The sequence below is a fragment of the Zalophus californianus genome, chromosome 1, assembly GCF_009762305.2.
Source record: "Zalophus californianus isolate mZalCal1 chromosome 1, mZalCal1.pri.v2, whole genome shotgun sequence".
In the NCBI taxonomy this organism is placed as follows: Eukaryota; Metazoa; Chordata; class Mammalia; order Carnivora; family Otariidae; genus Zalophus; species Zalophus californianus.
The window spans coordinates 161,166,412-161,183,969 of record NC_045595.1 but is presented as its reverse complement, the minus strand read 5'-3'; positions in this window follow the sequence as shown (position 1 = coordinate 161,183,969).

The window sequence follows — 17,558 nt, the reverse complement described above, 5'->3', positions numbered from 1 at the left end:
AATTGACTCTAAAGAAAAGTGGACTACATTTGGTTTTACAATTGTCCTAATCACATTTTCAACAGCAGGTATGTCAGAAAAATCAAACATGAAGAAGCTGCAATGTGAAGACTTCAGCCCAGCACTTTCCTTTTCAAGAGGACACTGGCAGCTACTCAGTATTCCCCATTTCCTATCCCCTGCCCTAGAGGCCTTTGCAGTGAGAAATTTGAGGCTGATGCATAATTTATGCACTTAACTATTATCCATTTCCAATACATACACAGAAATTTTTAAATCAAAACACAACTGAATGGGCAAAAGAAAGAAGATAAATCATTTGGGTTTGCAGTAAGAAAGTTAAGATTGTACATGAATCCATCTCAGGGTTTCAACAATAGTATGCATTTGCTACCACAAAGTTCCATTCTTTGATCATTTAATTAAAAAATTAGAGAATGCCCAAGTATTGATCAGCATTCTCCAGAGAATCAGAATCAATAGAATGTGTATAGGCCGAGAAAAAGATTTATTGTAAGGAATTGGCTCCTGTGATTATGGAGTCTGGCGAGTCCAAAAGCTGCAGGGTAGGCCAGCAGGCTGGAGACCAGGGAAGAACCAATGTTGGAGTGCAAGTCTGAAGGTCATCAGGCCAGAGCTCTAGCAAAGAGCTGATTGTGTGGTTTGAATCCTAAGGCCATCTGTTGGCAGAATTCCCTCTTGCTCATGGAAGGTCAGTTTTTTGTTCTATTTAGGTCTTCAATTTATTGGACGGGTCCCATTCACATTATGGAGGGCCATATGCTTTGTTCAAAGTCCACCAATTTAAATGCTAAGTTCATCCAAAAACACCATCACAGAGACATCCGGAATAATGTTTGACCTCATACTAGGTACAGTGGCTCAGCCACATTGACACATACGTTAATTATTACAACCCGTATTATGTTATTTAGATTGTACATACGTGTGTGTGCGTGTGCGCACACACTCAAAGCTGTGATGGAAGCAACATGTGGAGGAGAAAAAGAAAAGGACTTTAATTCATTCATTTTGTTCAGTATAATACAACAAAGAAGCTGGGGGAGTTGTGAACCACCAATACTGTGAAATTATGTTAGCTGCCAAGGTAATTTTGATTTAGGGAGCACTAGAAAGCAGTTTTACCAAGAGGTTGTCATCAGATTAAACAAACTTGGAAATAGGGTTTCTTATTCAAACATAATTTCATGAGAAATTACTGGAAATTTATATGATACCAGAAAACAAACAAATGAAAGCATTCTAGGTCTACGTAAAATAATTTATCTAGAAAGGCAACAGTTAACTTCCACACAGCTGAGCAAGAAGTGGTGAGTGTTCCATTTTTTTAGAGTAGGTTTTTTAGGATTTAAGAAAACCTAAGTACCACATATTTAGTGTCTACATGCAAAATTAGTTTCGACCAGAACAACTCTTAATTCAGTGTTTAAAGAAATTGATTGTATTGAAGGACCAATTATCTGGCTGACTCAATTTAACTGATTTTTTTTCAAAATGGTAAGTGATTTGTGTGTGTGTGGTGGGGGAGGGTGTCCTCTGATTTGCTTTAAGTCTGTATCTATTTTATAAACTCTATGTAAAAGTCTGCTTATTTCAAGGCTAAAGACCCATTTAACATTTTTAAGAGCCCAGAACAAACTACAGTAATTGCACAATATTAGGGAAAATAGAGAGGATCAGAAACTACCCCTTTCCTCACTTCCTGAGACTCTATATAGCCTCTGCAACTGGATGTTCTCAGGTTCTACTGCAGCATTAAGAACATAAATGCTCTTGGGATGCCTGGGTGGCTCAGTCATTAAGCGTCTGCCTTTGGCTCAGGTCACAATCCCAGGGTCCTGGGATCGAGTCCCACATTGGGCTTCCTGCTCAGTGGGGAGCCTGCTTCTCCCTCTGTCTCTCCTGCTCCCTCTGCTTGTTCCCTCTCTTTCTCTGTCAAATAAATGAATAAATAAAATCTTAAAAAAAGAAAACATAAATGCTCTGGGGCGTCTGGGTGGCTCAGTCAGTTAAGCGTCTACCTTCAGCTCAGGTCATGATGTCAGGGTCCTGGGATCGAGTCCCGATTCCTCTTGCCCATGCTTGCTTGCATGCATGCATGCTCTCTCTCCCCCCCAAAAAAACCAAAAAAACAAAAAACAAAACAAAACCAAAAACCATAAATGCTCTGGTGACTGAATTCTTCTGAAGTAAGTTTCCATGCTGAGGTCTAAAGGGAAGCAAGCTAAGGCCAGTCCTACAGATCCCATTTTACAGATAAAAACTAAAAACCCAGAGTCTTCCTTTTCCCCTTCCACTATGTGAGGATTTAGCAAAAAGACATCTTTCTATGAACCAGAAAGTTGGCCCTCACCAGACACCAACTCTCTTGGCACCTTGATTTTGGACTTCCCAGACTCCAGGACTATGAGAAATAAATTTCTGTTGTTTATAAGTCACCCAGTCTATGGCGTTCTGTTATAGCAGCCTGATCAGACTAAGACACTTTCTTATATCAGTAGCAGGACAAACAAATAAGATGCAATTGGGGCGCCTGGGTGGCTCAGTCGTTAAGCGTCTGCCTTCATCTCAGGTCATGGTCCCAGGGTCCTGGGATCGAGCCCCGCATCGGGCTCCCTGCTCCTCAGGAAGCCTGCTTCTCCCTCTCCCACTCCCCCTGCTTGTGTTCCCGCTCTCGCTGTGTCTCTCTCTGTCAAAAAATAAATAAAATCTTAAAAAAAAATAAGATGTGATATAATTTATCTACATGCTGTCCAGTGAATCAATAAGAGAACTGAATAAGAACTCAATGATATTTTTCATTTCTGGACTTGAGTTTCACCAACACATCAGAGTCAATCCCAAAAGATATCCATCCTCCTGTGCCAATTCATTGTAATTTAAATAGAATAACTAATGGATGGGAGTACTGTACATATAGAACAAATTAAAAATGAAGGTATTTATTTTCATGTGTTGATTTTACTTATTCCATTTATTTTCCTCGAATTGATCTAAAACATCTCAGGCAACTGAATGAGGCAAAGAATATATATATCTCACACTGTTATCTTCAATGATAGTGACAGCCGGAATTAATTTTATTGAAAGTAATTTAGCATTGACTGGTTAAATATACAAACCACCAGTCTGAAGCAGAGATATTGCCAGACTCCTTCAAATTAGAGACAAAAAAATAAATAAATGTTTGTGGAGATTACAACACAAATTGGAACTGTCTTAGAAGGCCGTTCAAATGTAAAAAAGAAATAAATTATCTAAATCCAAAATATTTTATCCCATCCATCAGTGACAAAAGTTGCAGCATTTTCTTCCGCTGATCATAATGTGAGAAAGCAAGCTAATTATTTTTTAACAGACAATTTCAGGAAAGGTATGCCTTCATAGCCCTACCCCCTTTTGCTCCATCAAAAGTACATTTTACAAGGGATTCTTTGATGATCTTGAATCAGACAGTAACTACAGAGAGAAAAAAATTACCAGGACTTGTAGAGTTGAAATTTTAAATACCTTTAAATACCATACGTAGACTCTCCAATATTTTTCTGAGACACTTCTGTTTAATTCCTGGTTCTACCCCTTCCTTGGGGGAAGTGAGGGATGTAAGAATGTAGCCTCTGGAGCCAGAGGCCTGGGGTCATAGCCCCCTCCAGTGGCTGAGTTTCCTATTTCTGAAATAGAAATGATAAAAGCACCAGCCTCAGCTTCAGTCAAGTGGAGTGGGGCTTGCAGGAGCTAAGCTTCTGGCACATAATAAGCCCTCTACAAATACTTGCTTGCAATAATAGAATGTACATTATCTCCATTTTGTTTTTCAAAATAGTGTTAACTGTTAGGAAAAGTTTTCATCTAATAAACGGCTATTGCTCATTTTTTTTTTTTTTAAGCTAGAAACAAACCTGATTATGATAGCAGTGTTAAAGAAAATCCCACCAGGGACCTCAGACAATTTTGTTTTACCATCTGAATTGCAGGAACTTTTTGATTCACATACTACCACAAATCACTTTCCCTTAATACGCCATAAAATGGTTACCCAAATGATGACAAGCAAGAAATTAAAATTCAGGGAGCTCTCAGTAGTTGGTATTTCCAAGCAGATTAATCTTACTATTGTTCTGCTTTTCTAAAGAATCTCAAACAGCTATCCCACAGCTCTACGTTTGTGAGCCTGTATGTTTGAGACACTACGACTACCTTGTGCTAGGGGGCCAAAGAGGAGTGGGGTCACTCCCTGCTCCTCAGGCTCTCCAGGGCCTCACAGGGAACTGAGGAGTCTCCATATGCTCACACTCTAATGACGGCAGGGCCACAACACAAGTTAAAGCAGCAGAAGGCTCTTGATGCCTGCATGGTACCTGCCTGGTACCTGCCTGGTACCTGCCTGGAGCTCTGATCTCCTCCTGGACTGCTCACCCTCTCACTAACAAGTGCCAGTCGTCGTGGCCTTCATGTTACGGTAAAGCATGCCAAGTTTGCTCCAACCTCAGACATCTATGCTTCCCTCTGCCTGGACTACACTTCCTAGGAAGTTCATGAGTTGGCTTCTTGTGATCATTTAGATCTCAGCTCAAGGGTTCCTCCTCAGAGAATGCATCCCTGCCTAAGTGGTCATAAGTAGCTGAATTTAGTGGCTTCAGCCATGTGAATTTATCATCTCATTCCTGTAGGCCGGAAGTCCAACATCAGTACCACAGGTCTGTCAGCAGGGCTGCATTTCTTTCAGGACCATCCCGGGGAGGATCTGCTTCCTTGCCTTTTCCAGCGTGTGGGACACTTCATCCTGTGGCTCATGGTCCCTTTCCTTCATCTTCAAAACTAGCAATGCTGCATCTTCTGCCCCTTCTTCCATCATTCTCTCTCTCTGACCAAAGCTGGGAAAACATCTCCTCGTTTAAGAACTTGGGCTTTGGGGGCCCCTGGGTGGCTCGGTCGGTTGGGCGGTTGCATTTGGCTGGGGCCATGATCCTAGGGTCCTGGGATTGAGTCCCGCGTCAGGCTCCCTGCTCAGTGGGGAGTCTGCTTCTCCCTCCCCCTGCTCTTGAGCTCTCAATCTTTCTCTCTCTCTCCCTCTCAAATAAATAGCTAAAATCTTAAAAAAAAAAAAAAAAAAAAAAGAACTTGGGCTTTGATTGGAACCACCTGAATAACGTACCATGTTCTCCCCAAGGTCCTTCACCTTAATCACATCTACAAAATCCTTTTTGCCATGTAAGACCACACATTCATAGCCCAGGATTAGGAGGTGGACATCTTTAGGGGCTTGTTATTCTGCCTCTCACACTTCAGCTTCCAGCAGTCCCTGTCTGCTATGTGGCTTTTTCCTTTCTTGCTGTTTTTTATAGCACTACATGAAATTCTCTTGTTCGTTTATTTACCTATAATTTATTTATTATTATGTATTTCTTTATTAGGTGAAAGTCCCCCTCCCCCCCCATTTCCTCTACATTATTCTATATTCTGGGGAATATGAATTTGATCTACCTTGATCACAGCGGCATCCCCAGCCCCTGGAGTGGCAATGGGCACAGTGTAGGCACTAAGTGAATTCTTGTTGAGTGAATAAGTAAACTCCACCGTGGTGATTGACATAAGCTTTAGAAAGGACAGGCTGCCTAATTTAAGTCCTGAAGATAAGTAAGGAGATTATTGAGTGAACTTTACAGCCTGTGTAGGAGAGAGCAGAATTACCAGAGAATGACAACACTGCGCTTGAAGGTGTAGCCAAGGATGAGAGGCTGAAAAAAATGAGTCAGAGGCAAATCATCAAAATCTCTTCAGACTTCATCTTGCATGTACTGAGAGCCATTGAAGGATTTTACATGGAGGAGTAATTTGATTGGCTCTGCAGTTAGAAAGATACTATGCCATCGGTGTCATTGTCAAAGAAGATTATTTGGGGGAAGGCCAAGTGGGAGGCTGGGAAGTGAGTTTTGTCCTATCTTCCAAGGTTTTCACTGATGAATCTGATAAATGAGTGAATGCTGAAGTGTTAATAGAAAATTGTTAGTAGAAAATCCATCTCTTCTTCTAGGTAATGTGTATTATAATAGTTGACCATTGGAGACCATTTTTTTCTTTCCCCTCCAACTGGGTAAGATTTGGGGAAGCATATTAGGTTGCCTTCTTCTTCTTCTTTTTTTTTTAAGATTTTATTTACTTACTTACTTGAAAGAGCAAGAATGAGAGAGAGAGAGCACATGAGAGGGGGGAGGGTCAGAGGGAGAAGCAGACTCCCCGCTGAGCAGGGAGCTCGATGCGGGACCCGATTCTGGGACTCCAGGATCATGACCTGAGCCAAAGGCAGTCGCTTAACCAGCTGAGCCACCCAGGCACCCATTAGGTTGCCTTCTTAAGATTTTCTTGAAATCGTTAAGAGGACAAGTTATATAAGAGCCCACTACTATTAAAAAAAAAAAAAGATTCAGTTTTATATGTTCCAGTCTAGCAATGTCATCCAAAGTTACATTTGGCAAGACATTCTAGTTGTCTTTTTCTCGCTTGCTTCAACAATACAATGGTCTAATCAAAACAAAACAACACTGCTGCATAAAGACAGCTTATAACAAGTGGTAAAGGAGAGAGAGACGAGAGTCAAAGATGACAGCACAGTTTCAAATGCGGGTGACATGGGTAATGAGGTTTCAGAAACAGAACTGAGAGATGACAGCAGGAAACTCTGATAGGTTCATGAGGTCAGGAGATGATGTGTTCGGTTTTAAACATTCGGTTTCATGCTCCATTCTCATTTCATTCTACTATCTACTCAGATCATATTAAGCACAAACACGGGTGTTAGATTTGGGGAGTTATAGACTCACTTCCTAATCAAAGATTTTCATATGAAAAACAATCGACCAGTGCTACTCTGGCAAAAGCAAAACAAGCAAGACACCAAACAAGTAAATAAAAAACCCAAGGTATTTGATAAGTAGCAAAACCTTTCCCTCACCTTCTTCCTCTTGTCTCTCATTTCCCAAGTGATTAATTTTGAAAATTTAACAAAATACATGAAAATTCAAATATTAATAGTTTTGGATTCTATTCCTCTCGAGTTTAAAAGAAATAAGTTGTTTTAAAACAATAGTTTCATAGAAAACACTAAATTTTTATGCAGTTCTTTATCTGAGCAAAAATAATCACGACCTTCTTCATTGTTGATGTTTAAAACTGGTTCTTTAGATTAATCATGATTGATACATTTTAGGGGACCAAAGTTAGAGAAGAGGATTTAACTACTTTAACTTAAACACAAAATGATTTATAAAATTAAGGCATTCATCAGAAAGGATGAATACCCAACTTTTACATCAGCATGGATGGGACTGGAGGAGATTATGCTAAGTGAAATAAGTCAAGCAGAGAAAGTCAATTATCATATGGTTTCCCTTATTTGTGAAACATAAGGTATATAGCGCAGAGGACATTAGGAGAAGGAAGGGAAAAATGAAAGCAGGGAAATCGGAGGGGGAGATGAACCATGAAAGACTATGGAATCTGAGAAACAAACTGAGGGTTTTAGAGGGGACAGGGCTGGGGGGATGGGTTAGCCCAGTGATGGGTATTAAGGAGGGCATATGCTGCATGGAGCACTGGGTGATATAGAAGAAAACAATGAATCATGGATCACTACATCTAAAACTAATGATGTATTATATGGTGACTAACCTAACATAATAAAATTAAATTAAATTTTAAAAAATAAATAAATAAATAATAAAATAAAATTAAAGCATTGCTAGTTGTATATTAAGAACTACATGAATTAGTGATGATCTGAGAGAAACAAAAAGAATGAGAGAACTGCCCATATTGAATACTGGCATGAGGATGACAAGCAACAGAGACTCATTCATTGCTGATGGGAAGCCCAAAGGGTACAACCACACTGGAAGACAGTTTGACAGTTTCTTTTTTTTTTTTAAGATTTATTTTTTTATTCCAGAGAGACAGAGTGTGTGTGTGGTGAGCATGAGGAGGAAGAGGAGCAGAGGGAGAGAATCTTCAAGCAGACTCTCCACTGAATGCGGAGCCTGGTGTGAGACTCGATCTCATGACCCATGAGATCATGACCTGAGCCAAAACCAAGAGTCAGATGCTCAACTAACTGAGCCACTCAGGTGCCCCTTGACAGTTTCTTATAAAGCTTACACATGGTCTTATTACATGATCCAGCAATCACACTTGTAGGTATTTCCCCAAGTTAAAAACTTATATCCACATGAAAACCTACATATGAATGTTTAAAGCAGCATTATTCATAATATCCCCAAACTGGAAGCAACCAAGATGTCTTTAATGGGTGAATGGATAAACAAACTGTGGTACATATAGGAAGTAGATTATTATTCAGCAATAGGAAGATATGACCTATCAAGCCATGAAAAGCCATGGACAAATTTTAAATGCATATAGTTAAGTTAAAAAAGCCAGTGTGAAAAGACTACATGTTGCATGATTCCAACTATATGACAGAAAGATCCATGGTTGCCAGAGGTTTGGGGGCAGAGTGGGATAAATTGGTAAAGCACAGGGGATATTTAGATGTCAAAACCATTCTGTCTGATATTGAAATAGTAGATAGACACGTGACACTAGGTATTTGTCAAAACCCATAGAACTATTCAACACAGAGTGAACTTTAGTGTAAACCATGTACTTTAGTGAACAATAATGTATCACCACGGGTTCAGTACTTGTAACAAATGTACCACATGGAGGCAAAATGTGAATAGGGGAAATTGTGTATAGAGGTGGTGGTATATGGGAACTAACTCTATGTACTATCTTCTCGATTTTCTGTAAATCTACAACTGTTCTAAAAAATGGTCTATTAATTTTTTTTTAATGAAAGAGAAAAAAAGCACTCCTCTGACATTACAAAATTATGTCAGTGCCAATGTCCACCTGCCTTCCAGAATGGTTTACATGAAGAAAGGGTGATCAAGCACCTGGATTGCCCAAGATGTTTCCAGTTTACATCAGTTGTTCAGGTATAATTATTAACCAAGCCTCCCCCTTCTTCTCAAAAATGTTTCATTTGGGATGATAAATTACATGGTCACTGTACTTAGAAGGAAAAAGGGAAGTAATACCTTTTTAACATCTGTCTTTGAATGCGAGGAACTGGACTAAGCCCTTTCCTTAGTGTCTCATTTAAGCCTCACAATGTTCCCATGAGGATGATTTTGTCTTCCCCAATTTGCAGATGAAAAGCTAGAGCTCAGGAGCTCATTTACCCAAGACCACACAATTCATCCCTGGCAGATCCTGCAATTACACCTTCACCTCTATGCCTCCAGAGCTCATGCTCTTTCTACTGTAGTATTAGAATGCTAGAGAAAAGCCAGGTGATCTTCGAACATTCTAGATGTTGCAATTCTTAAAGGAACTCTGAGGTAGCTATACCTAAGAAGGTATAGCTTCTTCATGGTACTGAGGTAGTAGAAAGTAGAGATTATAGGTAAAGAGAACTTTATTTATAAAACTTTATTTATAAAACTCCTGAGAAATTTTGTCAATGGATTATGATGATGTCATAGTTATTGTCTGTTCCCTCCCTGGGTCATCTGACAATAATGACATCTGGAACCCATTTTTCCCGTAAGTATGGCCACAGAAAGCACCCAGGTCTATTGTCAGGGCTCAGTAAAGACAAGATAATACTTTGTGCCACCACACCTCTGCAGCCAGGAAGGAATCTTTGGGGAAACAGAGAACCTTGTGGGCCACGGCAACTCACTATTCTGACTGACTGGAAACACCAAACCAACCGTTTCTTCGTTTAACCTCAATACAGCTGGGCTTGTTTCAAAGACAGTAGTTTCCTGGTCAGGTCTCCCTACACGTTCTTCTCCTTCACTTCCAAATTCTTAGAGGACATCAGCCATCCCAGCCACTTGCCATCCTTCAAAACAAACAAACAAAAGGCCTGCCTAGGGATACTATTTTCAGTTATGACAAAATAATAGTAGCAGCTACTGGATTAGTTCTTTTGTAAAGGATCTCTTCAGAAGATGTTCAAACTTTCCTATCTTGGTGGAACTTTTTTTTTAAGGTTTTATTGTTTTATTTATTTATTTATTTATTTATTTGAGGAGAGAGCATGAGCAGGGGGGAAGGTAGTAGGAGAGGGAGAAGCAGACTCCCCACTGAGCAGGGTGCCTATTGTGGGACTGGATCGCAGGACCCTGAGATCATGACCTGAGTGGAAGGCAGATGCTTAACCAACTGGGCCACCCAGGTGCCCTTGATGGAACTTTTGAAAAGTAGGTAATGAATTTTACTCTCTGTGTGGTGCATTAGGAAACAAGTGGTAGAGTGGATGCAAGCATCAGCTCAGGAATCAGACATACCCAGTTTGAGTACCAGCTCTGCCACTTTTAATTCTACTAATATACCTTCATATCATATATTTCTCTGCTCCTCAGTTTCCCCATGTTGGAAATGGTGGCAATAGAAGTAGCTATCTTATAGGGTTGTGGGCTTAAATACGGCATGCCAGAGACTTAACCTTATGATGTGAGGTCCAAAGGTTAAATTCCCAATTTAGTATGGTAGTTTTTAAAGTGTGGTCTGGAAGGGCGCCTGGGTGGCTCAGTTGTTAAGCATCTGCCTTCGGCTCAGGTCGTGATCCCGGGGTCCTGGGATCAAGCCCTGCGTTGGGCTCCCTACTCTGTGGGAAGCCTGCTTCTCCTTCTCCAGCTCCCCCTGCCTGTGTTCCCTCTCTCACTGTCTCTCTCTGTCAAATAAATAAAATCTTTAAAAATAAATAAATAAATAAAGTGTGGTCTGGGGACTTTTGGGGGTCCCTAAACTCTGAAAGGGGAGCCATGGAGTCAAAACTGTACCTTAGGGCATTATTTGCCTTTCCCACTCCCATTCTCATGACTGTAAAATGAAGTTTCCCAGAAACTGCATGTGAGAGATAGTGCAACCAATAGAATTCAGACACAGATATGAGAAAATCTAGCTGCATTCTGTTAAACCAGACATTAAAGAGATTTATAAAATTATAAAGCAAATGCCACTCTTCTCAGAATATTTTTTCTTTTGGAAAATATGAGTTCTTTTACATATAAAATATGTTATTTATGTTAACATGTAATGGGCTTATATTATTATAACTAAATGAATTAATTCATGTTTTTAAATATTCCAGTTTTAATTTTGAATACAGTAAATATCAATGGCTATAACTCGCACAATCAAGGCCCTTTGAGGCCTTACACAATTTTTAAGAGTGTAAAGGGGTCCTGGGACCAAGAAAACTGAGAACCACTAATCTAGCACAAGCCGGGCACATAGTAACCACTTAATAAATAATTATTGAATGACTCGCATAGGGCTTGGCTTAGGGTAACTGTTCAATAAATGATAGTGCTGTTGCTTCTGGTGGTGGTGATGTGTTGATGGTAATAATGAAAACCATGATGTGAACTCTGCTGGAAGACTTCCACCTGGATTGCAGTCAATATAACAGTAATTTTTGATGGAAATCTTACCTTGCCTTAGGCATGGCAGATGTGAGTTAGAGTTTAATGTGATACAAAATTATTTTCAGTGTTTAGACTCTCTTAACTTATTCTTTTCCTGATGGAGATCCTCATTCTCTTCCTACCTGAAGCACTTTGGAATTGAGTCAAAATTCAGAATGCTATGTGTAGCACCAGACTGAATGATCTGGAAGTTAGGATCTCTGGGTTCTACAAATTAAAGGGCCATGCACATATACTTAATATTTCTTGTGAAAACTGGATGGGAGAACATGCCTTGGAAACTTCTCAACAGACTGCATGGTGGAGGCTCCCATCTCTCCCAGGCCTCCTCTCAATTTCTCCTTCCTCCTGCACGTTCTAGTCCAGCTACTGGAGTATAGATTTTTGTGTTGTGTACATATGGTGGTGCACTGGCTCTCCAGGAACAACAACAACAACAAAAATTCCTGGTTAGCAGGGTTTGCTGATTTCCATGGTGTAAATATTCCCGCCAGGCCAGTTTCAAGTGCTGATGTGATGTTACTCAACTCCAAGTTGGGATAGAAGCTCTAACAGCTGGTTTCAGCTGGTTCCCAGTACACCTGCTGGTTCTGGCTCTGCACTATGACATTGAGTTCAACTACTTTCCTGGCTTTCCTAGATTTTTTTTTGCTGGCCCCACCTTCTCAGCCAATTTTGATGCCCAATCCTTCCAGGTGTTCTCTGTCCTCAGGTCCCACGATTATCTCCTGCTACTTCTGTTCTTCATGCTTTAGCTAACATTGCCATCTCTGGGTCCTGAGACCCCTACTTCATCCTTCTGCTTATTCATTTGCTTCCCAATTTTTCATGGACAAACTAGAGGCTTTCTTCCTCCATAAAATCTTCTCAGAATACACACAGGTATCATTCATGTCTCTCCCAAAATGACAGGGCATATGGAGGGACAATATTTAATCTTAGTAATGGTGATGTTACTGGTTATCCAAAAGATAGTATGATATCAAGGAAACAGCTCTTTTTGCTGCAAAGAGAGAACCGCACTCCTAAATCCTGCTGTTCATATACTGAGTGGTCATGGGCAAGTCACTGGGATGCTCTGAGCCTTGGCTTTCTCACTTGTAAAATGAAGGTCATGAAACACAGGATTTCAAAGAATATTTTCCATTCCTTAACTTCCACTATTCTATAGTTAAGGTACTTTATATAAACAAAAATCAGAGTAACTACTCCTATTGTTAAAATTCAAGGTCCTTTTGATTTTGAAACAAGTCAAATTCTCCATGTTCTATTTTATAATTACCTTTTCATAATATTTCATGTTAAAAATAATTCTGTTCATCATTAGCCTTCATCTCAATTCCTCTGTAAGATCTACTTCATACCTTTCCAACAGATAAAACAATGGACAGGTACTTTTGAAGAGTGGATTAAGCAAATATTAAAGTAATAATTTTTAACTAACTTTATAAAGGTGATTGTGTCAAAGAGTTAAAAATGAAAAAGTACCTAGGTAGAAAACTCCTTAAAAATGAAAGTTTGTGATTCTTAAATATTTTACCATGCCGCTGATGAAGTGTTTTCTGTATAACTACACCTTCAAGGTCTAAAAGGAGCTATTAGGAAAAATGATTTGAGAGAATATTTTGTTCACATCCAGCTTTATGGAAATTATATGATGATATAGTGAGATTAAGTTTTATATTCAGTGAGAAAGCCAAACCATCTTCTTTTTTTTTTTATTTCCACTTCATTGAGGTATAACTGACAAATAGAATTGTAAGATATTTAAAGCGTACATCGGGGGCACCCGAGTGGCTCAGTTGGTTAAGCAGCTGCCTTCAGCTCAGGTCATGTTCTCATGGGTCCTAGGATCAGTCCCCGCGTCGGGCTCCCTGCTCAGTGGGGAGTCTGCTTCTGCCTCTGCCTCTCCCTCTCTCTCAAATAAATAAATAAATATTTTTTAAAAAATAAGGTGTACATCATGATGATTGGATATACATGTACATTGTGGAAGGAGTCTCCTTATTAAGTTAATTAACACATTTATCACTTCACATATGTATCTTCCCCCCCCCTTTGGTGAGAACACTTAAGTTCTATTCTCTAAGCAAATTTCAATTGTACACACAGCATTATCAACTATAGTTAACACATTATCATTAGATCCTCAGACTTTCTTCATCTTATAGCTGAAAGTTTGTACCTCTTACCAACATCTCCCTATTTCCCCCACCCTGGGAACCACTTTCCACTCCATTTCTATGATTTTGACTTTTTCTTTTAGGTTCCACACAAACTATATTCTTAAACAAAACAAAACTAATTCATCATTAAATACCATAATTCTTCCCTTTATACCTTTCTTTCTGGAGATTCCAAAGTTTCTTTTATCATTAAGTCCAAATCTAGCTCCACTCTTTTCGAAATCTTGTGCCTATTTTCCCTTTGCTCCTGTTAACTCAGTGTGTGGTGCGATCTTTGAGAGGCAAAGATGTGTGTACAATCACTTTTTGGCAAGGTGTGAATTGCTATTCTGGAATGCACAATTTCATCACTAGGGGCGAGCAGAATGACTCAAGCTGATACTGAATGTAAATTTTCAGCCAGTTTTCTCCGCATGGTAGGCAGCAAAATCAAGGAACTACAAGTAAATTTAGAGGTCATCCATTTCCTTGCAACTTACTGTGCAGTTAGGGACCAGCAGGATCATCAGCATCAGTTTATTCAAAATGCAGAACCTCAGACCTCGTCTCATACTTGCTGAATGATACTCTACATTTTAACAAGAGCCCCAGGCGATTTGTTTTCCTGCAATCTACCACTTCCCACTAAGTGGCAAACCAGCCTCTACCTGTGTGTGCGAGTCACAGGAACTCATTCCAATTCCTTCTTTCTCCCAAAAATCCTAACAAGTATTTACAATTTACTTGAAAACAATGCTTTAATGATAACTTCCCATTGCTCAAATGAACCACTTGATGTCCAAATTTATTAGTCCAGAATTTATAGCCAAATGCAAACTGAACCCTTCCATCTCCATTTTCCAGTCTTCTTTATATGGTGCCTCTTCTCCGACAAAATGGGATCTGTGTCATATTACTAGCCCTAGTAGTCAATTTTGTTGGCAGCCTGCTCCCTACCAGGCTTCCTCTCTCGTACCCTGTTTCCTCCCATCTCTCTACTGTGTAGATTCTATTCACTCATGAAACCCCACATCTGTGCTCTCCAGAGGACAATCCCGCTCACCAGTACTTCCAAGGACAACCACTAGAGCAGGGCCAGAGGACCAGTATCCTATTGATGTGTTCTGTTTATCCTGTATGGGAGCTTTAGAAGATTAGATTTCAGTGTCTTGAAACAGGATGTGTACTGTCTGGTTGACCATAGTCCTCACTATTTCTTCTGTATCATCCTTGAGCAGAATCGCATATGTACAATATTAACTTTTTATTTGGCATCCCTTGATTATACTAATACTAATACTATATGGGAGAATACTAATTCTCCCATAAACAGAGGGTTCCTCTATTGTTCTTAGTCCAATTCCCAAAATATACACGGATTTTTCTTTCTACACTTAATCTTTGGACCACAACCTTTATTATCTGTATTCATCTTCCCAGACTGCCATAACAAAATATCACAAACTAAGTGGCCTAAATAACAAAAATTTTATTTTTTCAGTTTTGGAGGCTAGAACTCCAAGACTGCAGTGCTGTCAGGGTTAGTTTCTGACAAGGACTCTCTGCCTGACTTGTAGACAGCCACCTTCTTGCTTTGTCCTCGTATGGCCTCTTCTATGTGTGAGCACAGAGAGAGAGAGAGATCTCTGGTGTCTCTTTCTCTTCTTATAAGGACCCCAGTTCTATCATATTTGGGTCCCAACCTTATGATCTCATTTAATCTTAGTTGCCTCCTTCAAGGCCCTACCTGCAAATACAGTCACACTAGGGGTTAGGGTTTCAACATATGAATGGGGGGGTGGTATAATTCAGTCTACGACATTGTTAAAACATATTTATATCTTGAAGAATCACATATGTTATTGTACAAAACTCCTCTAAGACTTTATCATCTAAGACATTTATGCACTTGTAGCCTGAACTGAAGGCAGTATTAGTGTTGCTTTCTATGCCAGTGGCAATTCACAGGAAACAGAATCAAGCTGACTTCAATTTGGGTGCCACTGACATGGAGGCAATAACAATATACACTCAGATTTACAGAGGGCTTGCTATGTCCTAGACACGATTATAAGCTTTTTAAAATGCATGTCCTGGGGCGCCTGGGTGGCTCAGATGGTTAAGTGCCTGCCTTCAGCTGGGATCATGATCTCCAGGTCCTGGGATTGAGCCCCATATCGGGCTCCCTTCTCAGCGGGGAGTCTGCTTCTCCCTCTTCCTCTGCCTCTCCCCACTGCTTCTGCTCTCTCTCTGTATCTCTCTGTCTCAAATGAATAAATAAAAAATTCTTTAAAAAAATAAAAAAAATAAAATGCATGTCCTGATTTTCAGCCTCATGACACCCTATGATAAAAGTATTGTTTTTATTTTCCCAATTTTACTGGTGAGGAAACTGAGACATACTAGGCAAATGGATTATCTAAATTTACACAGGTAGAGGGGCGCCTGGGTGGCTCAGTCGGTTAAGCATCTGCCTTCAGCTCAGGTCGTGATCTCGGGGTCCTGGGCTCAAGCCCCACATTGGGCTCCCTGTTCGGTGGGGAGCCCGCTTCTCCCTCTCTCTCTGCCGCTCCCGCTGGCTCCTGCTCTCTCTCTCTCTCTCTCACTCACTCTCAAATAAATAAATAAAATCTTTTGAAAAAAATTTTTTTAAAAGAGAAAGTTCATAAAGAAAAGAAAAAGTAAGATCTTTGTGAGCTTTGGGTCAAATTTAGTAAGTTACATTTGTTCATTCATTCATGAGTTCGTTAGTTATTATTGGAAGATGGTGAGAATTGTACACCTGAGAAATTATGTCCTAAGGAAATTTATATTTCAGTTGGAAGAACAAGATCATACACAAGAAATTTAAACAACAGGTATATGTTACTGTGAAGCAGCATATATCTAAATGTCTATATGTCTCTAAATCAGAGTCATAGGCAGTGATACTAGATGTTCATAAGAAAGGAAGTTCACTGTAAGTTGATGAGATCAGGGAAAGTCTCATGAAAGAACCATACCTCAAGGTAGAGTTTCTTGTGATTTGCCACTCAGTATAGCATGTGTTCCCTGTTTTAATTGGTCTCATTATTACTTAGGGGTGGTTTGGCCAATGATCAGGAGACCATTGCCATTGAAATGATAGTTACTCATAGTTTCCAAGAGGAGGGACATGCCACATCATGGAGAGCCACACAGAGAAGCAACAGAGTCAGTTAGGAGGCAGAGGGAGTGGAGGAAAACATGGGTACAGTCTTTATTCTGGTTTCCATGGGAAGGAACTAGAGAGGCAGAGTAAACAGGGTTAGAATTGACTAGGTTGAATAATTTCAATGGGCTCTGGGACATTGAAGATCTCACCAGTTGTCTGGTATCTGGACCTGAGGTGATTAGTAGATAGATGATGGCCCACAGTTTGAGAACTTGATAAAGCAAGTGATTGGGACTTTGGGCTCTGAATTGGTTGGTTTGCATTTGAAAGGTATCCTCACAGGCAAATTGCTTACTATGCCTAAATTGGCTAGTCCCAGAAGGGGCAGTCCTCCAGGGTCAGCAAGACCTCAAATGTCAAAGCATCAGAATACAGAATATAAAAAGCACGGTTAATGTACTTCCTAAGAAACTCAGTAGTGTTTTTGTCTTAGTCTGCAGCAAAAACATTTGTCTTGGTACTTTCCATAGGAAGGTAAGAGGGAAATTTGAACAATTTGATCATCCTGCAGGAGGACTTCCAGCTTACACTCTTAAAGATAACAGTGCACAAGGGCATCATGGGCAGGACGCAAGATTAACGGGAAAGCCAAAGCTATGATAAGGAAGTTCTTCTCCAAGCATTTCTCTCTCTCTCTCTCTCTCTCTCTTTTTTCCTATAGCAAAGCTACAGATACTCTTT